General features: G+C 49.4%; 1 long non-coding RNA gene across 2 annotated transcripts; it reads right to left on the reverse strand.

The window, feature by feature from the left end:
* Nucleotides 1-4,300: 4,300 nt before the first annotated feature.
* On the reverse strand, nt 4,301-6,247 carry LOC102410981. 2 transcript variants are annotated; one of them, XR_006547861.2, is made up of 4 exons: nt 5,833-6,247; nt 5,297-5,533; nt 4,859-4,914; nt 4,301-4,523 (listed from the first exon to the last, which is right to left on the reverse strand). It is a non-coding gene; the product is annotated as an uncharacterized LOC102410981 (long non-coding RNA). The 2 variants fall into 2 exon arrangements; XR_006547860.2 differs by lacking the exon at nt 5,833-6,247 and having other exon boundaries at nt 5,297-5,643.
* Between the last annotated feature and the right edge of the window lie 8,987 nt (nt 6,248-15,234).

Raw genomic sequence — 15,234 nt, forward strand, 5'->3', positions numbered from 1 at the left:
GTGGTAGGCAGGATTAGTGCAAAGTAGGTATAACTTTCTTAACCAACCATTTTCTTACTGGACTCTTACACGAGGCCCAAAAGGTCAGTGGGAATCTGTTTTAAAGGAAGATGAAGAAGAGCTTCAAAAATATTAAACTCCTCATCAAAAATTACTCAGTTCTATGTTCCTGTCTTAGATCAGAATATCATTGAATGATGTCTGATCATTTAATTCTTTTGGGGGTAAAGGGGGTATTTGTGTAGAAGAGATCCTAAGAATAGGAGGTATCAATACTATTGAGCCCTCAATGCTGTTTAACCCTCATCAAGCTATTTCTATATGCCAGACACTTTTCTGAGATAGTTACATGTAGAAACTGATTGAATCCTGACATTGCCTTGTGAGAAAGGACCAACTGTAATTCTTAATTAACAGATGGAGAAACTGAGACACAGAGAGAGTATGCAATTCACCTATGGACATGTAGCTAAGCAATGGATGTGATAGCAACAGTATGTGTCTGAAAATACACCATTTGTTTCCCACCCTCTTCCAATGAGGCTGAGACTTGTTCTAGCCAATGAAATATGAGTGGAAGAGACATCTGTCACGCCCAAAAGGAGGCCAGTGAAAAGCCCAGGCATGAGTCTCCAGTCTCTCCTTTCCCTTGACATGAAACAGTGGCGATGTGCCCATGGCACCTTCAGCCACTTGGATCCCTAAGTCACTGTGTGGAGCAGAGTACCCCACTGCCATACATGGAACATGCAGCTTGGGAAGAAATAAACTTGCATTATGTCAACCATAGAAATCTGGGGGGTTGTCTATCACCATGCATCTCCTAGTCAGTCAGTAGCAGATCAAGGCTCAACCAGCTCAGTCTCAACTGTGAATTCTAAAGCTCAACCCTTAAAGTATCTTGGTATGAATCTTACCTAGTGATGGCCACCAAAATCCCCAGAACAAATCCGTCACTTCTCTCCCCCTGCATGCCACAAATTTGGAGAGGACATAGCTCATGGAAACCCTATGTGTGTTAAAACCCTTATTAGTAACACTAATGTGTCCATATGGTTCCAGTGGAGCCCAGGACCAGCCTGGCCAGTGAGAGCACTGAATCCTCCTACCCTCAGTGACTGTGCACAAACTCTGATTGGTGCAGAGAGGGCAAAACCCAGGGCTTGTGTAGGATTTACCAGGGCAAGAAGCACTCTCTCTTCTGCTCATCCTTAGTGGGTGGAGGCCTGAACTGAAGGCCATTTTGCCATCCCATGGGACCTAGGTGTGAAACCAAGCCCCATGCTGAGTGCTGAGCTGAAAGGTAAGACCCAATGGTGCCATCTGAGGCACTGGACTCAGCTGGGTCTGAGACCAGCTCTACTCAAATGTCTGTGGTTGACCAAAGCAGTTTGAATGGAAATTTTCTGTCACTTGCAACCAAAAGGTTCTGAGTCACTGCCCCCTGTGGCTCTGTCGTGCTGCAGAGCACTGTGCATTCTGGATGGAGGCAGGAGAGATGCCTTGGGACCCAAGAGCAGGGGGCACCATTAGTAGTCAGATTTATGGAAGAGATGGTGGGCTTGGGCAGAGCAGGGCTGAGGTGCTGGCAGGATGCCTGTGTAGAGGTGCCTGGCAGGTGGGGAAGGAAGAGTGGATGCCAGTCTGAAGGGTGCTAGAGCCTTTGATGCAGATGAGGAGGCAGCCGCTGAGTGTGTGGGAGAATGTGACCATGGGTGGGGTCAGAAAGAAAGCAGAAAGGAGAATGGAGTCCAGACCTCAGGGAGTGGGACCCTCACCACAACAGAGAAAGAGTTCAGTGGAAGGTGTGTGTGTGGCCTGGGGCTAGGTTCTGACTACTCTCACCTTCAGTCTCCTTTTCCAGTTAAATGAGTTCACGGAGTCCCTGTGCCATGCTGCAGTGAGGATGGAGGTGGCAGGGCCATCCCATCTCGGAGTGTCAGAGCTCAGCCCGCCTGCACTGGTGTTAATTAAGTGGGAGGAGAGAGGGATACAGCATGGATGTGAAAGGAGAGGCCTGTCCAGGCAGGGTTGCTTTCTTCCTGGTGTACCCCAAACACGGCTCTCACACCTGTTCTTCTGAAATTGCCTGTTGCCACCCGAGTTCCTCAGGTAAGAAGCAAGACCTGTTCTTTTGTATCCCAGAGGCCAGCTGGTACAGGGCTGCCACAGGGTAGGCACTGGGGGAATGTTGAGGGCAGGGGGTGGTAGCGGAATAGAAGGAGGACTAGCTGCCCCACTGACCTCTACAGAGGAGGAGGAGGAGAGGCCCAAGAAGAGGCCATGCAATCTGTCTCCTGAGAAGCCACTGGTGGGATTTCCCCGGCGGTCCAGTGGTTAAGAATCTGCCTTCCAATGCAGGGGACACGGGTTCGATCCCTGGTCAGGGAAGTAAGATTCCACATTCTGGGGGCAACTAAGTCCACAGGCTACAACTACGGACCCTGAGAGTGGCACACCACAACAAAAGCAAGCACAGAAACAAAAGCTTAAAAAAAGAACTCACTGGTGACTGTTGGGCATTGCAGTGTTGACCTAGGATCTGCAGCCATTCCATGTGTCCCTCTCCTTCCAAAAGTCACCGCCTGCCAGCAGCAAATGAACGGAACTGGGGACAGGGGAGCCTGCGCCTCTCACTGAGTCTCCCAGGGGCAGCCCAGACCGGTCACCAGCTGGCGGGTAGCCAAGACTGCTGCCCCTCAATGTGGTGGGGGCTTTAATCTCAGCCGCTGGAGGAATCTGACACCTTGGACCCCCTTTCATCTCTTCCAGGGCAGTTCAGCAGGCAAAGATGCTCCAAACAGCAGCTGGGTTGGTCCCCAGGAGGGCCACGCTTGCATCAGTGGTAGTGGTACCAAGGCCAGCCCCCAGGAAACCTGCATCTTGAGGGTCTTGAGTGATGTGGGAGGGTTAATCTGATGTGGGCTGGGGCAGAGATGCCTAAGAGAACCCTCTGATCCTAGGAGAACCCTCCGCTCCTCAGTCCCTACATTGCAAAACTTTGCTGGCCTTGCAGCCCTGCATTCCACCCTTGGGGTTGCTGTGAGTCCTCCTTTAAGATGAAAACATCCCTCAGGGTGGAACACATTTACTGTAGAGAATAAAAAATAGCCCCACAGCTGTGGCCTTGAGACACAGGCAGAACAGAAGCGGCTGGAAAGGAAGATGCAGAAGAAGTGGAAACAGACCTCAGCAAACCTTTCCCTCCTTCACAATGCTGCCTCCTCACAGAGGGGTGGGGCTGAGCTTCCTCCTGCCTCTCTTCCCTTCCCGACTCCATGCCAGTTTCTGGGTCAGGTGACAGGGACATCTGGTTCACTCAGTCTTGTCCCTTGAGGTGAGAGTGAGGCAAGATCCGTAGAGCCTGGAAGAGAGCCCCTACCTTGCACCCCTCTTGCCTTCCCCCTTGTAGCCCAGTCCCATCTCAGTGCAGAGGAGAGGCACAGACCCAGAGACAGGGCTCAGAGGACAGTGGGGGACTTGGGAAAAGCCACCCTTACCTCTGGATCCTCAGTCCCTGACTGGGGTGGCATGATCCTCCAGGGTCTCTTCCAGCTGAGACCATCACAGTCTTCAATGCCACCCATCTCGTCATCTTGACTCAAGAGGAGACGGTTTCCCCTTCTCCCCCATCCCAAGTGATTCCCAGGGGTACTGGAGAGGGGATGAGCATTGTTCCAGGGTGGAGCCCATCTCTGGATCCCGGTGAAGTCTGAAAGGCACAGTGAATGCTCTTTACCTGGAGCAGTGGCTCAAAGAATAACAGGAGGTGATTCTGATGCCTCTAGTTAGAGAAACAGTGACCCCAAGAAGAGTGAGTCTAGAATTTGTGGGGGGACTGGGTAAGAAGTAGGGCTTCCCAGGTGCCTCCAGTGGTAAAGAACACACTTGCCAATGCAGGAGACATAAAGAGATGCTGGTTCGATCCCTGGGTCAGGAAGATCCCCCAGAGGAGGGCATAGCAACCCACTCCAGTACTCTTGCCTGGAGAATCCCATGGACAGAGGAGCCTAGCAGGCTACAGTCCATAGGGTTGCAAAGAGTCGAACACGACTGATGTGACTTAACATGCATGCACACGTGCAGGTAAGGAGTGGGGACAGGGGAGAGGACATCCCAGGGGCCTGGCTGGTGGCGGCAGGTGGGATTCTACATGGGAAGGAGCTGGGTCAGCTCCAGGGTCAGGAGTCTGGTCCTCCCTCCGAGCTGGGGATGCACATGATGGGCAGCACGGGGAAGAACCAGTCCATAGTTTTCATAAGCTGTTCAAATGGATCTAAAACCCCAGAATACCAGAGCCTTTCTTTGAAAAACTTTTATTTCATACAAAATTAATATTTAGGTACATTCTCACCAGAAAAGGTCAAATCATACCAAAATACAGGGAGCAACAAGGAAAATCCTCCCCTGAGGCCCCCAGTGCTAGAGCCCTCCCCAGAAGAAGCCACTGTTATCTGCTCAGGGTTTGTCCTCGGAGAACTCAGGCTCTGGGTCTCCTCTCAACGATGTCTCTGGTGTGGTGGCTATTGAAGCAAGAGAAAAAAAAACAAAAAACAAACACATTAAAAAACATGTTCACACCACATGAAAGCATCCTCTTTTTCTTGGGCCCTCCACACCCCTACCCCAGTCATGCCTACCCTACCGGCCATGCACACACTGACAACAGTCTGAACTGAGGAAACTCTCCCCAGATCCTTGACCTGAGTGGCAACCCCTAAGCTCCCAAGCGCTGGGATGCCAAGCAGCTGCGACCTCCTTCGACCCCAGGGCAGGCATTCTTTGGCTCCCAGAAAGCCTTCCCTGGAACCCAAGAAAAGGAGGATGGGTATTGGAAGGCAGGTGTGTGCATTTGTACCTTTAACCTGAGTGGGAGTCCAAAGTCTTCCCTCTGTCCCAAAGGCCTCCAAAACCCTAAAAAGGATTAAAACCACAGTCGTAAATTGATTGCCTCTTAATGGAGAAGAGTATCTTAGCAAAAACAATTCAGTTCTTTCTGGAGTTCTTTCTAATTTACAGTTGCAGCCTCCAGCGTTCTGCCTGGGAGTAAGGCAGCCTTCCCCTCCCCTTGAGCTTGGGGCTGGGGGCAGCAGGGAAGAGGGAGGAAAGGAGTGAGAAGGAGGAAGAATTAGAGATCAGACGAGGAGTACACTGGTGAACAAGCCAAGCATCGCCCCCAAAAAAATCCGTGTTCTTCCTAGAACCTCAGAATGTGACCTTATTAAGACAAGGCTTTGTAGCAATCTACTATTTATTACTGGAGTGTTGCAGTCATTAAATTAAGATGACGTCATACCAGAGTGGGTAGGCCCTTAATCCAATATGACTGGTGTCCTTATATGAAGAGAAGAGACAGTGAGGTCACAGAGGGGACAGCACCACGTGATGGTGGAGGCAGAGACTGGAGTGATGCGTCCATGGGCTGTGTCCATGGGACTGCTGGCAACCACCGGAAGCTCGGAGAGAGAGGCAGGAAACAGTCTCGGGAAGCAACCCTGCCGGCACCGTGATTTGGGAATTCTAGCTTCCAGAACTGTAGGAGAGCGCATTGCTGTGGTTTAAACCACCCAGTTTTCAGTACTTTGTAATGACCGTCCTAGAATCCTAACACGCCAAGGTAGCAGCGACAAAAAGCAAAGCTTAACAGACCCAGAGTCGCCGGCTGTCAGTAACTAAAAGAGCCAGGCCTCTTCAGGTCAGAGAGTCTGCGCTCGAGTGCTCCCTCGCTGGGGCTGTGCTCACTCAGGTGTGCAGGCAGCTCTCAGCCTGGAGAGATTTCTCCTAATAAGCAGCAAAACCAAACACATGTTCCCGTCCAGGCCCCCGAGTCACCTGCCACTTGGCATTGAGAGGATGTCAGCCCAGTTCCTGGCTGGCAGCGCTGACAGGCGCCCATCTGCTCCGGAAGTGCCCGGCCTGGGTAAACACAGCCAGGCTCTGCCTCCCACAGCCGGACCAGCGGGGCCAGGCAGGCTGTGCGGAAGCCCTGGGCCTCAGGCCCCCTCAGGGTCACTCTCTACCCCAACCTGGCTACGGCTGGCTGCCCCTACTGGAATGGCATCCCCAGAAACCAAGAAAGGAAGAGCAGGGGGTTGTGGGGCTCGATATAGAACCCGGCCCACCTCCCAGGTCACTTCCTCGAATCCCTCCCTGCTGGGCCCAGGGTCACTGCCCCCTCCCACAGGCCCTTCCCTCCCCACTCTCACCCACGTCAAGCCATCTGCCACCCTCGCCCCCCTGGCGGGCACCACAGCCTGTGACTCAGCCCCAGCCCTGAGGCTGCTCTGTGGGTGGCGGCTCCGGAAACCTTGGTGGGGAGGGAGCCTGGGCTAGGGAGTAGGGGTGAGGGCTGGGGGGAGAAGACATGTGCAGACTCCAGGTGGCCTTTCCCTGAGCACCAACCCCTGACCACACTGCCTGCATCCGGTTCTTAAAGCAGGAACTCTCTAGCAGAGGTGTTTCCTAAAATATAATGGGCTCATTAAAATGCACCTAATTCAGTTTATTTTTTTTCCCTCGGGGATCCACCACCTGTTCTTCAGGCCCTGATCCGGGGCCAAATTGGGACCTGCTTCTCTAGTGTATGCCACCCTCATCCATGTGCCACCCCCAACCCCTTGCAGCCCCTGGAATAGAATATTCACCCCAGACTCGCCCTTGTGTGGCTAAATTCCCACGAAGGTGTTAGAGACTTCATGTCACCTCCCTGCAGACTCGAACAAAGGGCTTGACCCCAGTGTGTATCCCAAAGGAACAGCAGTAATGGTGAGGCTGGAGGTGTCATTCTTGGGGGTAAGGATGAGGGGCTGGGCCTCGCCCAGCACATCTTGGGAGGGGTCTGCTTCTGAGTCAGGACCTCTTTACGTGTGTGTTGTCTCCCCTCAAAGGGGCTTGGCCCCTGGAACTTGGCTGTGGAGGAAAAACCTGCAGGCTGGGTTTGTCCCACAGCTTGAAGATTGGGATTTGAGGCCCCCGCCCCAACCCCCCGGAGGCGAAGATAGGCCTGGATCTCCAGCCCCAGGAGACCAGCGCACAGGAGCCTGCTTCAGGCATCAGTCTCCACCTACTCCTGCTGAGCCTCCTTCCAGAGAGTGCAGCCTCCTTTAGGGCCTCTTAGAGATTTAGCCGCCTTGCCTCAATGCTGAAAGGAGGTCTCGGGATTCGGCCCTTCCCCTCCTGACTTAGCGGCCCTCTGGCGTCCATCTCGGATTCTCCTACAGAACCGGGGGGTGGTGCCCCATCTTCTTTTCCCAGCCCTGTTCCCTCCCGAGCAAGCCCAGAGCCTCCTTTCATTTCATAGTGGCCGTTTCACTGCTGATAACCGCAAGGAAACAGATCAGGCTGAGCAAAAGTAAAGAATCCTAGAAAACTCCAAGAAACCTCAGACTTGTAGCAGGAAGAGTCTGAACGTATTTAATTCCTGGCGCTGCAGCCACCTGTGAACTTGAACAAGACACCCTGTCTGCACCTTGGTGGCTTCATCTCCAAGTGGGCGGATAACATGAGTGTCTGCCCCACAGGGCGGCTGTGAAGGTTAAACGAGGCAGAGGACTGTGAAAATACAAAATCTGAGATTGTCAGTCTGGTTCTTTCAAAGTGTACACAGTCTACTAATAGTAAAAACTAATCACAGTCACATGCATTATTCATTTAGCACTTTCTGTGCTGACACAATGAGTGTCAGACATTGTCTGAGGATGTGCGTCCCATAAGTCTGCGTTCTTTTACCCCAGTCTTTCTTCCCACACTTTTTCAAGAGACAGTTCAATGCCTGCAGGGGGGCCCCTCCCTCCCCCTGGGTACTGGGATATTTTCCAGGCTAACCCTCTCTGGAGGAGTCTCCTGGGCACATATGCTGCTTCCCAGAGCAGGAAGGTGGGCAGAAAATGGCCCCAGCTGGAAAATCAGAGTTTGTGCTTCCACACAACTTCTTCAGAATAATAGACTTGTAGGAAAACACACACACACACACACACACACAAAACTTCACTCAGAAAACAGCAACCTGTTTTGCCCAGGGTTCTCCTAGCCTGTCCCACTTCATAGCTGCAGAAGTTGTGATATTTCCTGAGGCCACACAGCAAGTAAGCAGCAGAGATTCCACCAACATTGAGCACCTGTGACATAGCAGGTATTGTATCCGACAGGGCAGGTACTGTATCCAACATAGCAGGTACTGTATCCAACACGGCCGGTACTGTATCCATCCACTTGGTAAACACCCATGGCTCCCATGCCAGGCTCCAGGGAGGCAGGGATGGGAATGGCATTGACATTCTATGGAGAGGGATCAGACCCACACAAGTCAAAAAGGTCATTGCTGAGACAGATAAATTCTATGAAGAAAATAAATCTGGGTGCCAGATGGAGCAGTGGGTGGATCTAGAGGAGGAGTCGCTCTCTACCTACAGTAGTCAAGGAGGCCTCTGAAAAGTGACATTTTTTGACATTTTGAAAAGATGAGAAACAGGTATGTGAAGAGCGGGAGGAAGAGGCATTCAGCTGAAAAGAATGGCAGGTGCAAAGGCCCTGGGGCAGGAATGTGCTTGGGCTGTTCCAGGAACACAAAGGCCAGAGTGGCTGAAGCAGTGAGAGAGAGGGGGCAGTCAAGGAGGTGAGGAGGAGAGGGAGTCAAGAGGCCCCACAGCCATGGAAATGAGCCTGAATTTTATTCTGATGGCAACAGAAAGCCATAGGAAGCTTTCTAAGCAGAACAATGACAGTTGTAATGTGTCATTTACAAAGACCACTCAGGAAGCTGTGTGAAGGATGGAGGGAAGGGTGGCAAGGAGTTGTGAGGACGCTCCAATGGCCTGGACAACCATGCCAGCTGTGGGGGTGGAGCGAAGAGGAAAGCAGATCAATACCTGATACCAACACCCGTGAAGCACTGAGCGCTGGCCTGGCATGCATCAAGGGATATTCAACAGAGTGGGGGCCCCAGAAGAAGGGGTGCTGGTGGCTAGCTCTGTGGCCAGGGTTAGGGGACTGGGGGCTGCTTTTCCTGGGCTTAAGGCCACAGGAGACCAGCAGCCCTGGGTGGGAGCCTGCAGGGACAAATTCTGGGGGTCTCACATCCTCCTTTCAGTTCCCTAACATATATGATGTCTTTCTCTTCTTAAAAGGCCATTGTCAGAGGCGCTACTTGTGACGGATCAGTGTTCCAGAAATAAGAACCCGGAAGCAATTAGAACAGAAGACAGCTTACTATATTTGTTTTTCTATTTCAAAATTGTGTTTAACTTGCACAGACAAGTGATAAAAACCTTCAGAGTACAGAGCACATAGCAAGAGATAACTCTCCTTCCACTCTATCTCTATCCCTAGAACATATTCTCTGTTATCTATTCATATTTAATTTTTCAGAAACATTCTCAGCATATACATACATATACATCACACATCCTATTTTTAAACATGGAAATCAATTCAGTTCAGTCGCTCAGTCATGTCCAACTCTTTGCAACCCCACAGACTACAGCATGCCAAGCTTCCCTATCCATCACCAACTCCCGAAGCTTGCTCAAACATGGAAATAGCATAGTAAATTGCTTTGTATCTTTTTTTTCCCCCCAAGCCATACGGCTCAGAGGTAAAGAATCTGCCTACAATGCAGGAGACATAGGAGACCGGGATTCGATCCCTGGGTTGGGAAGATCCCCTAGAGAAGGAAATGGCAACCCACTCCGATATTCTTGCCTGGGAAATCCTATGGACAGAGGAGATTCAGTCCATGGGCTCACAAAGAGTTGGATACAACTGAGCACAGAACACATGAATCACTATTTCATTCTTTTTTAGTGGCTTCATGTTACACCATCACAAAGCTGTATCATATAGGAAAGTGGGTATTTAGATGGTTTCCACGTTTTGGCTAATACCAACAATATAGCATCAAACACCTTCATATATAGGTCTTCAGTATTTCTATTGGATAAATTCATAGAAATGGAATTTATAGCTCAAGGGATAATTACATATTTCCAGTTTGAATGAGTACTAGCAAATCGCTGTTTAGAGCAGATGGAGCAATCCACTCGCCTTAGCTCCCGCTGACCCTAACAGCAACCCCCTCACAAAGTCAATACAAGGCATCATCCAAATGTTTCTTTTTTGCCAATTTCATGACACCTGACAACTTGCATGTGTCAAGTGTGAGTCCACCTTCATTGGTGTGGTGGGTGTTATCACCCTCATTCTGCAGATCAGAGTGTAGTTCACTCACCCCAGGACAAAGCCAGTGTCCCAGCACTGCTGTGAACCATAGAGATGACAGAAAGCCCAGCTGGGAACAGGATAGGCAAGACCAGGAGTGAGGACGCTAAGGCCAGGCAAGGCTGTGGCTGCCTACGCAGACACTCAGACTCTGGCAATCAAGATGGGGAAGGGAACTTGCAGGTTAGAAGCCAAGAGACCCTTCAATGATCAGGTCTATAAACCCATTCTTCCAGGACCTGGGACAAAATGTTCCCTGTTCTGTGTGCATGCCTGGGCCAGCCTGAGCCCTGGATGTGGGTGTCAGAGAGCCATATCCAGGCTATGGGAAGTAGGTCAGCCACTCTCTGAAGGAGTAGGGAATTTAGGAGCAGAGATAACAGTGGATGTTGACATCTGGGACTAAAGCCCCAGGTTTCCTCTCTTCCCACCATGAAGGTTGGCGGTTGCAAAGCAGGAAGATGCAGGCTCCATTAAAATTGAGAAAGGTCCCTGTCAATAAGCCACAGTAGCCAAACGAACCTAAGTTTAGCATCACACTCTAAGCCTGTTTGGGAGCCTCTTGACTTTTCTAATGGGCTCCATTTCCGTGAACTCAAAGGTAATGGAATCAGCTTCAGAGAAAACAATGTTCTAAATAAAGAAATGCAATCAGAGCTGCTGACCTTCGACAAAAACTCTTCTCATAGGCCTTGGATTTGAAGTAAGGAATGTGCACTTTGAGAGGGTGTGTGTGTGTGTGTGCGTGTGTGTGTGTGTGTGTTAAGATTGTGAATTTCAGGTGTGACTGAAACCAGAGAGAAAATCCCAGCATGTAACTAAGATTGGCTTTTTTAAAAACAAAACAAACAACAACAACAAAGAAAACAAAAAACTTTAAAGAAAAAAATAGAGTTAAGAGGGCAGGGAAGTGTGACTGTTTCGAAACTGACTTTAGGGCCCATCCAAGTGTAGTGGGTATTAGACAGAGATAGGTTGCCCAAAGGAGTGGATTTCCAAAGATCACCCTCTTAGACTCACTGTGCAGCAATTTGAAAACATGGAATGTTCCAAGATGGGAAGGGCCAGGCTCTCAAAGCAGGCTCATCCTTGAAGCTTGTGTGCATAAGGAGAGAGTTTGCTGAGCATGAGGTCAGACTCAGGCAACCATGAAGGCCCTCAAGGGAGTCCTAGGGCATCAACCCAGATAAGCCCAGAGTGTGGTTTGTATCTGGAACTGACTCTCTGAGATACTAGAGTTTCCAGTTCATCTTTCTGGGTAAAGACGGTCTCTACTCCTCCAATTTTCTGGAAATTTCCTCCAGTTTCCATACCATGTACCCATCCAGCCCATCCATTCCTCTGTCTCAAGCAGTCAGTAAATAAACCATTTGAGCCCATGACAAATCAAAGACCACGCTAGGTACCATGTGAGAATCAGAGCAGGGCTACTGGGTGCTGTCAGGACACTGGCAGTGGGGGTCTTATACTGGTCATGGGGAGTAGAAGTAAGTGTGATCACCTTGGAAAATAATTTGGCACCATTTGCAAAAGTTGAACTTGTACACTAAGTTCTTCTCCTAGCTATATACCCCCAAAATTCTTGCACCTGTGTGAAAGATGTGCATAATGATGTTTAAAGAAGCAATGTTCATAATAGTAAAGCTATGAAAAACTCAGATATCCACTACCAGGAGAAGGAACACTTGGTGAATTATGGTTTATTCCCACAATGTAATATTATGTAGTGTGAAAATGAATGAACTATAGTTATATGCAATAAGATGGATGAATCTTAGAAACAGCTGATGAGTTTTTAAATAGTTTCAAATTAACAAAACTATAAATCAGATATACTTTAATAAAATTTTTAAAAAGCAAGTTTCAGAAGACTACATATACTATGTCATTTTTTTCTAAAGCTTAAAAATAAGCAAAGCTAAGTAACATTTTTTAAGGAAACAAAAAAATAGGTCTTAAAATTTTTTAGAGTCAGGAATACTAAACATAAAACTGGGGGCAGACAGTTTACAAAAAAGGGGAGGAGCCCACCGGTAGGACCAGTGATTTCAGTCATGTTTTAGTTCTTGGACCTCATAGCAGTTGTCAAGTGTTTGTTTTGTTATTATATTTTATTCACTGCATATCAATGCATATTATTTGATATCGAAAACATTTTAAGGCAATAACTCCTGGTCTGAAGGAGATTGTCAATCATAGAAAAAAACAGAAGCACAGACCCCTGAAAAGGTATTTTGTATGTCACAGTACAAGGAAAAACCTTATGAATGAATGACTGTTTGAACTTGTTGCAAGTGACCAAAACCAAATGCAAACTAGTTCAAGCAAAAGCAAAGTGAAGTGAAAGTGAAGTCGCTCAGTCGTGTCCGACTCTTAGCGACCCCATGGACTACAGCCTACCAGGCTCCTCCGTCCATGGGGTTTTCCAGGCAAGAGTACCGGAGTGGGGTGCCATTGCCTTCTCCAAGCAAAAGTAAGTAGTAAGCAAATAATACGTAAGTAAATCTGGCTCATTAATCCAGGTGAGGTTTAAACTCTAAAACCTCAAATAATGAGCAACTCATTTCCTCACTCTCCCTGCCTCTTTCTGTGTGTTGGCCTCTTTCTTGTGGTGCTTCCATTTTGTAAGAGGAAGAGAAGAAGGGGTGTGGACAGTGCCAGCCTGGCTTGCATCACGTCAGTTTGGCAAACCCAAAGGCAAAAGAGGGGAATTTTCTTCTCCCTATAATCTATTCACAAAGTCCCAGGCAAGGATTCCAATTGGCCTGTTTTGGGTCATATGTCCACCCCTGGGCCAATCACAGTGGCCAGGAGGAAGGGTATTAACATGATTGGAAGAAATCGCAGGGGGTGGGGGGATGGGAGGGTTACCCAGAAAAAAGGAAGTCATATCAAGAGGAAGCAGAAGGGATGACGGTACAGACAACCATGACAGGTGTCCACTCCCAAGGCTCAGACAGCAAAGGGAATAAGAGTTGGGGTGTGGGGAACACAGTGAGGCTCTTTGGCAGAGAAAGTCCTAACCTGGAGACTGCACAAGGGTCAGAACTTGAAGCCTTAGGGAGGGAGGGAGGCTCCTGCCGGACCCTGGAGGCATGAGGCTGACTGTGTAAGGCAGGAATGGCTCCGGGGGATCCTGAGGGAGCCATTTTAATTGTTCTGTGGGCTGGTCGGCTCCAGGGTGTAAAAACAAACCCTGATGGGAGGGATTCCCTGGGAATGGAAAAAAAGGTATGTAGAAGGCAGAACACAGGATGTTGCGGAAGCCCAACGGACGCCCCCACACAGGGCTCAGGCTGAGTCAAGCGGACGTCTGGGGCCGTGGAGGGGGCAGGCTGGAGGCAGCTGGGAACAGAGCGCAGCATGGGGCCAGGAGCTCTTCCCTCTAGAAGGAGTTGCCTAGAAGGATGTTTCCACCCAGCTGATCTGGCTCACCATCCCCAAGTCTAGCTCTCAGGAGTCCCACGCTAGTTACATGGCAGAGGGGCGACCCTCAGTGTGAGGACCAGGGTCTAGCAGGCCCAGCGGCCATGTTAGTGGCCTAAGACGAGGGGTCCTTGCAGGCCCAAGAGTCCCTGCCTCAGAGAGAAGTAGGAACCGGGGCAGGGGTGTCTAGTCACATCAACTCAACAACGGCCACATATCCATTAGGAGTCCGGGGCTCTGGCGTTTGCCCAGGATACAAATCCTCCTTCTGACATTTGACAAATTCAGGACCTGGGCCACGTGCTTCACTCTCTGAGTTCCCAGAGTCCCAGTCAGGAAAATGCCCATAACACAGTGTCATACCTACCTGAGAGGCACCTACCTGAGGGGCGAGTGTGAGGCCCATGTGAGAAAAGGTTATGGTTGGCAGGAGGTTCTGCATCAGTGTTTGTCATAGTTAGTTAGTGTTAGTCGGCTTGTCGTTTCTGAGTTTTTGTAATCCTCATAGACTGTATCCCTCCAGGCTCCTTTGTCCGTGTGATTCTCCAGGCAAGAATACTGGAGTGGGTTGCAATTCCTTCTCCAGAGGATAATGACATGATTTGATAACCTAGAGTCCCTGAGGTGAAAGGTGTGAGCCCCTGACAGTCACAGAGGCTCAATGACCCCATGCTGAGGGCACTGTAGATAGAAGGCACAGGGCCCTGCATTTGAAGCAGTTTCCACCTCGCAGCCTTTGCTTGGAATATGCTTCCCTTGGATCCAACATGGCTCACTCCTCTTTATCCAGGTTAAGGATAAATGTCATCTCCTCAAAAAAGAAAACCTTCTCTGATCACCCTACTAAAAATGTAACCTCCCTATTCTCCATCCAATTATTCTCATTTATGATCTTCCTTTCATTATTGTTGTTCAGTCGCTGAATCATGTCTGACTCTTTGCGACTCCATGGACTGCAGCATGCCAGGCTTCTCTGTCCTCCACTAACTTCCGGAGTTTACTCAAATTCATGTCCATTGAGTCAGTGATGCTATCTAACCTTCTGTTCCTCTGCTACCCTCTTCTCCTTTTGCCTTCATTATTACCCTTTTATGTTAATTTTTATATTTTATTTGCTTATATTAATAATCTGATTCCCCTCTGGAACATAAGGTTACTGAGTACAGACACCTGTTTCGCCACTGTATGCCTACCCTAGCATGGCACATTGACAGGTGCTTAAATATTTGTGGAATGAATAGATGAAGCATGCCCTTATAAACTTCAGGCCATGCGTTTCATCTAAGGCTCAGAGAGGTTCGCTCACATCTCTCATGGCCTTATTTACATCCAGCTTCTCAGAGTTCCTGGGCGTGAGGTCCTGGTTCAAGTCAAGCCACGGAGTCACCAGAACTGGGTACCACCTCTTGTACCCCCATACCAACCTGGTCTTCCCTGGGGTTCTGTGGTTCACCCAGAACCTATGTGGGGAACTAGGGTTAGCCAATTGGAGTTTAGCTAGATAGACCATTGATAGACCATCATGGATAGGTCTATTGATATGCTAAGTCACTTCAGTCGTGTCCGACTCTATGAGACCCCATAGATGGCAGC

The sequence above is a fragment of the Bubalus bubalis genome, chromosome 23 (genome assembly GCF_019923935.1).
Source record: "Bubalus bubalis isolate 160015118507 breed Murrah chromosome 23, NDDB_SH_1, whole genome shotgun sequence".
NCBI lineage: Eukaryota > Metazoa > Chordata > Mammalia > Artiodactyla > Bovidae > Bubalus > Bubalus bubalis.